We start from the raw sequence: 11,150 nt of genomic DNA on the forward strand, positions 1-11,150 counted from the left end.
CGAGTATCAATCCACTGGCTATACCGCTTAATAATCCGAATCCTCACACTACGCCATCTACCGTCCACTTCTTTCCTAAATCCCATTAGGGACATTGTAAATGCTACCGTAGATTCCTTAATCTCATCAAAGATTGTGTCTGATTTCTGCACTTATTTGTCTGCAAACAATATTTCGGAAACTTCTGGGTTGTTAAGCCCACAGAGTTGCTATTCTGGTTGCTTTTCTTTTTTTTTCTTTTTTTTTTTTTTACAACATGCAGACATGCATTTTACACACACGCATTTCCACTCATGCAGCTGTTTTGCGGTAACGCCGCAAATACTGGGCGAACAGAGCCTCTTTTGTAATAACAGGTTCTGCCACGAGAAGGCGACGTTGGTATTTGAGTGGGAGAAGCTATTTATTATATTATATACTATGAAGTTGCTTTTATAAAGTTACGCATCACCACCCATAGAACCCAAACTGTATTTAAGCAGGCATTTTTCTATGTCAACCCACAAACTTAAATCTACACGTATCACTACAAAAATAAAGAAAAAAAAAAATCGTTATTTTGAATGTATGTTATCGCCCAGGCCAAAGAGTACATTAAGGGTAAGAATATTCTGATTGAATTTATTTCAAATAATAACCATCCACATGTTTCGTCTTTTTTCCCTCATCATTATCAGGGTTATATAATTCCTCATATGACTCATACCCACAAAAGATTGTTATGACAGAGTATTAGGCTAACTGTCCCTTTAGTGGGTAGAGTTAACATAAAAAAAAGCGGTTTACGAAGTATTGCTAGAAAAACAGAGCTGTTCACATTATATCGTAGGTAGGCATTATATACATACATATTAATTTTATTTTATTTATTTATTTTAATAAATAAATAAAATAAATATACTTTATTTTATTTAGTTTATTATTTAATTTCTTAAATATACTTTATTTAGACCAAACATGCAATTTTTTCAAGCCACTTCAGGCTTCCAATAAGCTCTGGGTTCGAATTCCGTATAGAATGCGAAGAATCTTTATAAGAGTTTTTTTCAATTAATCTTGAATTATCTGGTCTAAAACGAGAGGGAGATTCCTTCCAGGAAACAGTTTTTTCATCCCCCAAAAAGAGGTAAACTGTCTAGAAGAACATACGTATTTGTATACATAATAAAATGGCTTCAGACCCATAGCTTCGTATATGGAACTATTATCCAAACAACAAAGCACCCAACAAAGAATTCGAACTATTTTCGAATTATTACTAGTATTTTAACCAGATAACAATTGAGAATAACTCATACGTGTAACACATCTAACACGAAGACAACCAATCTGTTTTTTTGCCAGTCTGAAATGGCATTTAAAAAAGTTTCATGTTTGGTTTCTAAAGCATAATTTCAGGTGTATTTAACTTTCAGCCTACTAATAATACTAATGTACTGTAGGCTAACTGTCCCTTTAGTGCAGTGTTTCTCAACGTGGGGCAATTAGAAAATGATGTTGCATCGTCAGCTCATCACTGATATATTCAAGACACTCATCATTGTCGGCAAGAGGGGGAGTGGACTTTGAGGCGTTGAGGTGGGACATGATCCAAAAACGTTGGGAAATACTGCTTTAGTCGGTAGAGTTAACATAAAAGAAAAAAAGCGGTTTACGAAGTGTTGCTAGAAAACGGAGCTGTTCACATTTTAGGAGACTGTTGGTATTTCATGGAATTACAGCCAAAGTAACCAACACTATGAGAACAATGTATCGTCGGCTAGTTGCGTATGCTCTTCTGGTCGGTTTGCCTTTTCCTTGCTCTGAATGAAAAGAAAAAAAAAATAATAAAAGAACTTGTCATTCTCTTAATGGGCACTGAAAAGTATTCTTATTTCTTTATTGCACTTAGATACGATTTCGAAATATATAAATTCTGTATTCTAAGGCACTATAGTCTCGTATGAATAGTTCACGAACTTCAAACACCAGTATGACCGATAAGTTTTTATTGGTCATACTGGAAAGTTAAGAAATACGTGGGAGTGAAGAATAAAGACATAACTCTCTCCAGCGAAGAGTTTAAACGGTTCTCTGCAGAAAGCAACGAAATGGATTTGGTTGATCCCTTCTCTTTCAAAAATGACTGAAATCAGAATCTCATTTTGCAAGACTTCAAGTCATGCAGAGTGAGAACTCTCAAACTCTTCGATACAATAAACTGTGTATATGTATTCGATGAGTCATGCATGTAAACTGTTCTGAGCTCCGAACTGCTGCTTGATTTGTAAACCAGATGGGTCGTTTCAGTGAATCACAAGTCAATATTTTTACATGGATTGTGCTGTACAAATTTTGATGAACTGAAAATAAAATGCACGAGGGCATTCCGATGTCATGATATGTGCAGTAATGACATGACGATAGTTTTTGTTTATGTATATGACTACGTAAAATTAAATCCCAGACATATGCTTTGATAAATGCTCTTGAAACTGAACGTTATCTTTCAAGGATTATTTAAGACTTCTTTGAACAATTCTGAAGCATAATAAAATAAATATTAAATAAAGAATAATTACAAATTACCATAAAAATTTTACTTCATCTTATAATTTAAGATATGTAAAACAAATTACACTTATAAGTATTTTGATAATTACTAATTATTTTTAAATAAATAAAATAAATCCGTTAACTTCTTTTATTTTCCAAAAGGGAGTAAACGTGGTCGTTTAGCCCCAAATTTTGAAAACTGGGAGAACAGCCAATGATTTATCGATAAATCAATTATATATATGTGTGTATGTGTGTGTGTGTGTGTGTGTGTGTGTGTGTGTGTGTGTGTTTCCCTTTTATTCCTATAAGGGAGTAGGGCAATAAAAGCGAAAGTTAAATTAGGGCTAACTTTTGGAAACTGAAGGGTAGTACAATCTCCTCCAGTAGACAATCAGAGAATAGATGGTCCAAAGCTATCACTAATTATAATTGGCATCTGGTAAAGAGACAGCAGACAGTGCCGCCATCTCGTGGTCTCTAACACAATATATTTGTTGTCTGAAATAGTGTGGGTTCTACGGTCAATTTTTTTAAGTTTACGGGAAGAAAACCCCCAGTTTCCGTCAAAAAAAAAAAAAAAAAACGCTCGCGCGTGAGAGAGCTTGACTAACTCTAACTCGATTCGAAATAAGAACGGCTTTCTTCGGACGGCCTAGCGCTATGGGTGTAAACGCTAATCCAAACAAGGTTAAATAGGCCTCTAGTAAAAAAAAAAAAAATAATAATAACTTTTCATCAATATTTTATACCAAATAGGTGAAAAAGTATAGAGGGCCAATGAAAAACTTCGACGTAAGTTCATGAATTCACTGGCCTGATAACTGACGACAACAATTTAGATATTAGCCAACAGTTAGGCAGAAACCAGAATACTACTGTTTATACTTCAGGCCTTATATTTGCAAGTGAATTCATATATGGATTTGGGTAGAGTTCGTGTTTTAAGTTATGCAATACCAAGGCAAACTCGTATGGAAGTTTTAATTTTCACCAGCTCTTTTTAGATGAAACTTAAGTTTCGAAGGCAAACTGTCTTCCTACTTCGCATACAATAATAATTATAATTTATCATCCTAACTTTTATCATTTCATTCTCCAATTTTCCTTCAATTCTATTTTTTTAGGTAATAACCAAAGTATCAGAAACTCTCTGACTGGAATTAGATGCTATGACTTTACTTCTTATTTAAAAACATGATTTGGCTTGCGTCACACTCTCAACATTAGAGAACTTGTAACTTCGTGGGAACTCAATCTCAATTTGATGTTTTACTTTTAGTTTGTTATCCACGCACAAAAAAGAGTAAACATCGTTATAGGCAAACAATAAATAAATACTCTGACTTAGTAAGAAAAAAAAAAGACTTCGAGAATTAGGAATACTTATTAGGAATTGCTTAATGGAATACTCCTAAACAGGTTTAGGAGTATTCCATTAAGCAATTCCGATAACTAAGCATTATCTATTGCGTATATTACTATTCAATAACATTTTATTCGAGCAAAACCCGAAACTAAAAACTTATATAAATCAAGTGAATATTAAATCCAGCATTATTTCATATGAAATTTGACCAGAAAGCTCGCCGGCATTTACGAGTTTGCCCTGGCCTAGCTGGACCTTATAGGAGACATGATCGCTTTGCCCAAGCATTCATATATTTGTCTCCTATTGGTCCATTTTGATAAGGTTCCACTGGCCTGACAGCTGAAACTGGTTAGTTTTCGTCAGAGACCAGGCAGATACTTAAAGTCCTCTCTAAAAATTAGGCGATCTCCCGACCACTCCCTACGAGTGACCGAAAGATCGTCCAACTCAGCATTGGTTCCACTCAGTGAGAGGCTCACCTTACCACTGAGAAAAAAAAAAAAAAAAAAAAAACCCACACGGGCCACATCGGAAAACACTTTCTCCCGGAGACTCAAGTTGCTCTCTCAAGTCAAACCCCTGAAATCTTAAGCCCCCCTCCCCCGGAGCAAAATTCAGGAAGAAACCTCAAATGCAAAAACTCTCGTTAGGTACTAAGGAACTCCTTATAAGGACTGGCTTAAAGGGGGGAAGCAAGAATGCTTTTCATCTTCCCCGTTATCTGTAGAAGACAGTGTAGGGATAAGGTGTTATTGAGCTATTAAAGCTCTGATCATGGCAAGAGGGTAACAGTAATAGCCGAGCCTCAGTTAGAACTTCATTGGCTACAGCATTGCCATCCATTACCCTCCAAGGATAATAACCACCGCATCTCACGGTCGATTAACTCGGTATCTTTTTTTTTTCACTAACTAAGGAACTCGAAGTGTCGGAGGAGAGATGTATTTTTCATAAGCGAACTCTCGGTCGGTGTGTAAAGTATTTACTAAAATAAAGAGCCAAAAGGCTTCATTATGGCGATCAAAATTATATAAATGAAGTGGATATTAAATCCAGCATTATTTCAAAGCCGAATACAAAAACTATAAGTTTCGTGTGAAATTTGACCAGAGAGCTTAGGAATACACTCGCCGGCATTTACGAGTTGCCGAGCCGTTCCTTATAGGAGACACGATTGCTTCGCCCAAGCGTCCATAAAATAATAATAATAATAAAATAAAATAAAAAACATTTCAATAACTTCAAAATTAAATCTAATCAATAATAAAAAAAACCTAACATTTCCAGTTTTGAGATCCTATAATTGGAGATATTGGATTGGAAAGGACGCTATAAAAAATTGACTGCCTAATCGATGCCTATACTCGTCTTTTTTTGGAGGGGGGGGAGTGGGGAAGCGATCAGCGTATGTGATACCGTGGTGACTGTACACGTCAAGTATGCTTGTTTCATCTGCCTATCTTTTTCTCGCCCGTGCGTGTGTGGATATTTTCCCATTCAGGCTGTGGATCGTTCAGTCAATGTTTGCTTATGCAGTTCTCCCACTAAGAGCAAAGAAAGCGAACACCCTGGTTGAACTGACACTCTCAAGTACAGAAAGAAACAGCCAGCGAAACACAGGTGGCATCACACCTGCAGTTCGGTAATTGCAGTTCCCCAGCATTTGTAATTCGTAGTTGGCATATGTCTACGAGCGTCTTTCGTGAGCACGACCATCACGACTTTAGCAACACGACCAAAAAACAAGCACCGTATGTTACTCGATCTGTCATCTACCGTGTTCAAGTGAGCGTCAGATTGGCAGAATGCACCAATCCGCAGCTACGCGGGGCTCTCCGATGGTAGTCGCAACAGAGGAAGCGAGTGGGGAGGGTGGATCAAGTTACCGGTCGGTAGCAGCTAGTACGGAGGGTGGACGGTAAACAAAGCACGTACTTAATGAAACATCCGTGCAACGCCACGTCTAGAATAACTACCGTTAAACGTGAGGCTCGAGATGTCTCTGTTTTAAGAAGATACCACAGTGTGTGTGTGTGTGTGTGTGTGTGTGTGTGTGTGTGTGTGTGTGTGTGTGTGTGTTATGAAATCACTTCACTTAAGAAGGATACAAAAGTGTATAAGGAACATTTATTAGAATCAATCTGATTCTGATCGCTGTGCTGTGTCAAAAGCCTTCTCGCTGCAAACGATCTCATGGAAGGAGCTTTGTGTCAAAGAGAAAGGGCTATATCATGAGTATTCTCTAAATGTACTCTGAGTTACATTTAGAGAATACAACTGTCTCGATCTGGCTTTGGTTGTCGCCTAATGGAAACAGCTGTAATGATTTCAACAGGAATGAGACAAAGCTTTCTGTTTTTCCATCATATATTTTGTCCTTAAACCCAATATCTTTGTATTGTCAACTGGGAAGCATGGAAACGATATTGTCATGGCTACCTGTATGGCTCTGTTAAGCTGAGTTTTTGGATTACAGCTATGGCAGAATTGAACCTTTGTGGCCCAACTCCACGGCGCAGAGCCATCTCCAAACTTCACTTAAATTACCAGGATTTCGTTAATTATTTTATTCGGTTTTAGAACGAATATAATCTGCACATATTACGTTATAGCATTGCTATAATGAAATATAAGTTAACAATGGCTTTTGCATGGATTGATCCTTCATATCTCACGATCATTCTATTATTTGTGAACAATTTCCATCATTCTCCATACACTTTTACCATCTGAGACACTGTATATGTCAACCGCGTAAACGTCTCTACTTCAACGCAGGAGTTCTTCACGAACTGTTTCTTTCGCTCATCGTCATCGGCAAATGGCGTCCTCAGAGGACACAGTCAGCGAGTACTAAATCCGGGCTATGGGTAAGATGTGGGAGCTCACTCCAGCCAAATGTTACAATTGCGTCCATTGTGTGTGTAGAATGCTCTGACCTCAATTTCACCCCTTTTAAAGTGTGTGACTCCGTATCTACAGTGAGTACGTCAGCAGTATCGTCTCCATAAACATTTTTCCAACCGGTATGAATTCAACAGCAGTGAGGAATTCAATCACCGCTGTTTTTTTTCGTACGTGCATCTACAGCCGCCATTTTGAATTACTTTGTGTGGTACGATCACGTGAGTGATGGCAACGCCACTCACTGTGGTGGAAAAAGTGACTAACTACTATTGCCAATTAGTGACGGCTTTCTGCTGGCTGGGGTTCGAATCGAAAGAAAAAAAATGGAGGGATTATTAAATACCGTTCCCTCATTCAATTAGTTTTTAGGATAATCTCAGCTCTAGCTTACAAGGATACAGCAGGTAAAATCTAGAACTTAGAGGTTTTGTTTGTACGTGATGAGATCTTTTGTCTTAGTCATAGGTTCCCAAAGTTAGCGATACCGCCCCCCCCGTGGGCGCTGAAGCCTTCCAGGAGGGGGGGGGCTATAGTGGGATCATAAGCATTTGGGGGCATTCAGGCGGTCTAGGGGTCGGTGGCTCTTTATAGAAGAAATTAATAATATATATTTAAAAATTAATTATTTTCGTGATTCTGCGATTAGATAATCATTTAAAATTTAAATATTGCATTTTAATTCATCTTATGCCCGTCTTACACGATCAATTTTTTTATCAATTTTCCATTTCAATTATTTAATCATCTGAAAATTTACCATGTCAGATAGAAATAGATGTCAATTTTCTATGTCAATGAGAAAATAGAGCATGTATATATGTGTGTATAATAGGTTATGTTTACAGTAGCAAATATATTCGTTATATTTCATTTCAAAATATATATAAAATATATAAAACCACTTTTATATATTATACTGTTTTCTGTGGTTATGTTTTGTAGGTTTGTTGTTTATATCTTGTGTAATTATTTTATTTATTAATTATTATTTATAATTATTCGGACAAAACGCGGAAAACTGTTATAATGGGAGGCGTTACAAAATTTATGTCTTGCAAAGTGGGCGGTGGCCCGAAAAAGTTTGTGAACCTATGGTCTAAGTGAATGTTATTTACGAATACTTTTTATTCTAGTTCACATTTTATGTTTTAGTCAATGTTGAGTTCTGTTGACGAAATTGCCTTTGAAATTTATTTTTCGTTGAACTGTTTTCTTAATGGTATGCTGTTTCGATTGATTGCTTTTCGGTAAATTGCAGTTTGATGAACTATTGTACGAATTGCTTTTTGATAAGAGTTGAGTTTCTGCGAACTGTCGTTCCATGAACTTGCCGTTTTCAGTAAATTTTTTACTAACTAATTCTGGGCTCTATGTGGTTGTCACGAAAATATTCGATGGTCATATAATAAATACCGCAGTATTATACGTTTCACAGTGGAGTTTGGAATTCAAGAAAGCGATCGGAAATAATTATAAAAATATGTTATTTCAGTAGAATGACTGGGATGTATTAGAGATACTTTTAACTTGGGGAAAGAGTTCCAAAGATGGTATATTGTTTTATTCAATTCTAACACGATTTCGAAAGAGAATCTTCGCAAAATATCGACGATGCGATAGAAATTGAAATACCAAACAATTCGGTAACTGCCCAGTGTGTTTTACCCTAATTGCGCTATTTTTATTTCGGAACTGGATATAAATCATTAGCTGACTACGTGTCCGACCAGTATGTTGAATACCCATACCATAAATTATGGATCATCCAAAAAGTGTGCACTTGACGAAGGTGACAGTATCCGTAAGGTCAACTGCTTTCCTTCTTTGCACTATATCTGGTTGCAAAGTTCTGGAGATGTACTTAATTTTATGTATGTTATGGTGGAGGAACTCAGCTTTAGATGAATGCTGATTGAAATGATAAGATTATTTTCTTTAATAGAAATAGAGTGAAGTGTTCGACTATCCTGACCATGACTTCACTGATTTTTAGAAACGTGACCGTACCAGGAGACTTTTCTGCATGCCACAATATATAAAGCGTGAAATGCCGCCGACATCATTCCAAGTTTCATTGTCCAGATTTGTACCAGATAATTGAATGCTTTATCCCCTTTATCTAAAAAATAAGGTAAATCTTACAGAAGCAGGAGATTGGCTTTGCAATTTTAGAAGCGGCTACTTGGCTGACATTATTGTCAAGAATGCAAAATATCCTCTGAAAACACCAAAAACAGACGGACAATATTAATTTTCCCCCTCAAACAGCGTTATTCACCAAAAGGCGGAGATTGTTTAGCCTTATGTAGCCGTGACCAACTTATTTTGAAAACAGGTGGGCATCCAGTCTCCTTTAGCTTTCATTGGTCGTCTTCATGCTGTCCATGAATCTAAACGTTTCAGGAGATGGTAAATAATTCCACCATCTCATGACCCTAAATTCTAACACGCACTTTATGTAATTGCGCGAGTTCTACTGTAGAATTCTTAGAGATTTTTTTATTATTTTTCCTTCCTGGAAACTGGAGTTTCCGGGAAAAAACTACTGTTGCTCCTGCCATTGATCGCCCCGCTGGTTATGCAGGCACCACATTGGCAATATTTTAATAATATAGGTATTGTTAAAATCTACTGTACGCAGATTTGGCCAGGACACCAGATCTGTGCACTGCAATCCGGATGCAGTTGTATCCAAAGCAAAATGATTTCCATATTCTTACATGTCAATGTTTGTTTGAACATCACAATTATCTTCTGAGTTTTGTATTTGCAATTTTTGATATGTGGCCCTTGAACACCCACCTTAACTTCACGATCTCTAGCCTCGTCAGTTACTCCAAACATAATCCTACCAATATAATACGCCGTTGGATATCTAATCACGCATAAGTGCATAACGTTACACTTACTAATCATTATCGTTACACTTACTAATCATTATCGTCTATTCAAAATCACCCTGTAAATACTGTACGTCAGTAATATCTCGGATTGTTCTACTATCTTGGCATCAGCAAACGACCGAAGATCACCTGTCAGCCCTTTCGAAATGCAACAGCCTTTCATGCGGTATTCTATTAAATGCCTTAGCAAAGTCCAACAGTGTCATAGTGTATCTATTCCCTTTATTTAATTCAGCCATAACATCATCAAATACGAACATGACTTCCCTTCAGTAAACCCATGCTATCCCTTGCAAAGTATAGCTTATTTGTTCAGCCATTTCTATATGCGAGTTCTTACCAACTTCTCTAAAATGTTCACATTCACTCCAGACATACAGATAGGTCGATAGTTAGACAAATCAATCTTTGGCTCACCCTTGTGAAATCGGATTATCATACATTCTTTCTATTCTTGTGGAATTTTTCCTGAGGTAAAGCTAAAATTATACAAACATGTAAAAATCATAGCTAATTCAGTTGAACATTCCTTTAGCACACGTGCTGATATCCCATATGTCCTTATTGGCGAATTCTTGTACAGATTATGCGCAGCTCTAGAATCTCTTTCTCGTGCACCTCTAACTCTTCATCCGATGTAGCAGTAGCACTGTGCACCATGTTACATACACCTGTTAATATATCTTAGCAAAGTGAATACTCATTAACTGAACAATCTCAATAACTTTTGATACCAGAGTATCATCTGTATTCAATAAAGTTATTCTTCCACATTCATTCTTTCTTTTGCTTGCAACATAATAATAAAATTATTTTGGATTGCCTTCAGCTTGCATAGCCAATTTCTTTTCGAACTATGTTCCGTCCAATACTCGTTACTTTTCTGGTCTGAGCTTCATATATTTCATGAAAAAGAAACAAGCAAACTATAAAACCGAATTAAAAAAAAATCTTCTAATTCCTTAACAGTTTCTCTCATTGTCATTACTTGCAAATTAGTTGATTTACAGACAACTGTCGCCATCTTTATATATCTTAATAGTTAAAATATTTCTATATTTGAACTATTATTGTTTGAAACATTTCAGTTTTGCAGTTTATTTTTTTAAGTTGCGAAGTTATTATTACGCGACACCTCCAAGGACTCTTCGTGGGAGAGAATTCCATTCCACTCCGCTACACAACACCATCTAACGTCCACCACCACCACCAACAGTATTTTTTGTCTATAAATTGCGTGTGTTCTGAAGGCCAATTTGCCTGTAGGCAGGATGAAAAACCCGCATTTCCGGGAATATCCTGATTTCCTAAAGAAAGCATTCTAATTGCCAAAGATAGACCAATTTTGGAAATGGCTGGGAAAAAAAGAAAAAAAAACTCTAGTCCAACTTATAGCACTTTCTTCTGATAATCCAGTGTGACCGAAGTTGCAA

Source organism: Typopeltis vanoorti, chromosome 18 (assembly GCF_054136105.1).
Source record: "Typopeltis vanoorti isolate ZY-2024b chromosome 18, IOZ_Tvanoo_1.0, whole genome shotgun sequence".
NCBI lineage: Eukaryota > Metazoa > Arthropoda > Arachnida > Uropygi > Thelyphonidae > Typopeltis > Typopeltis vanoorti.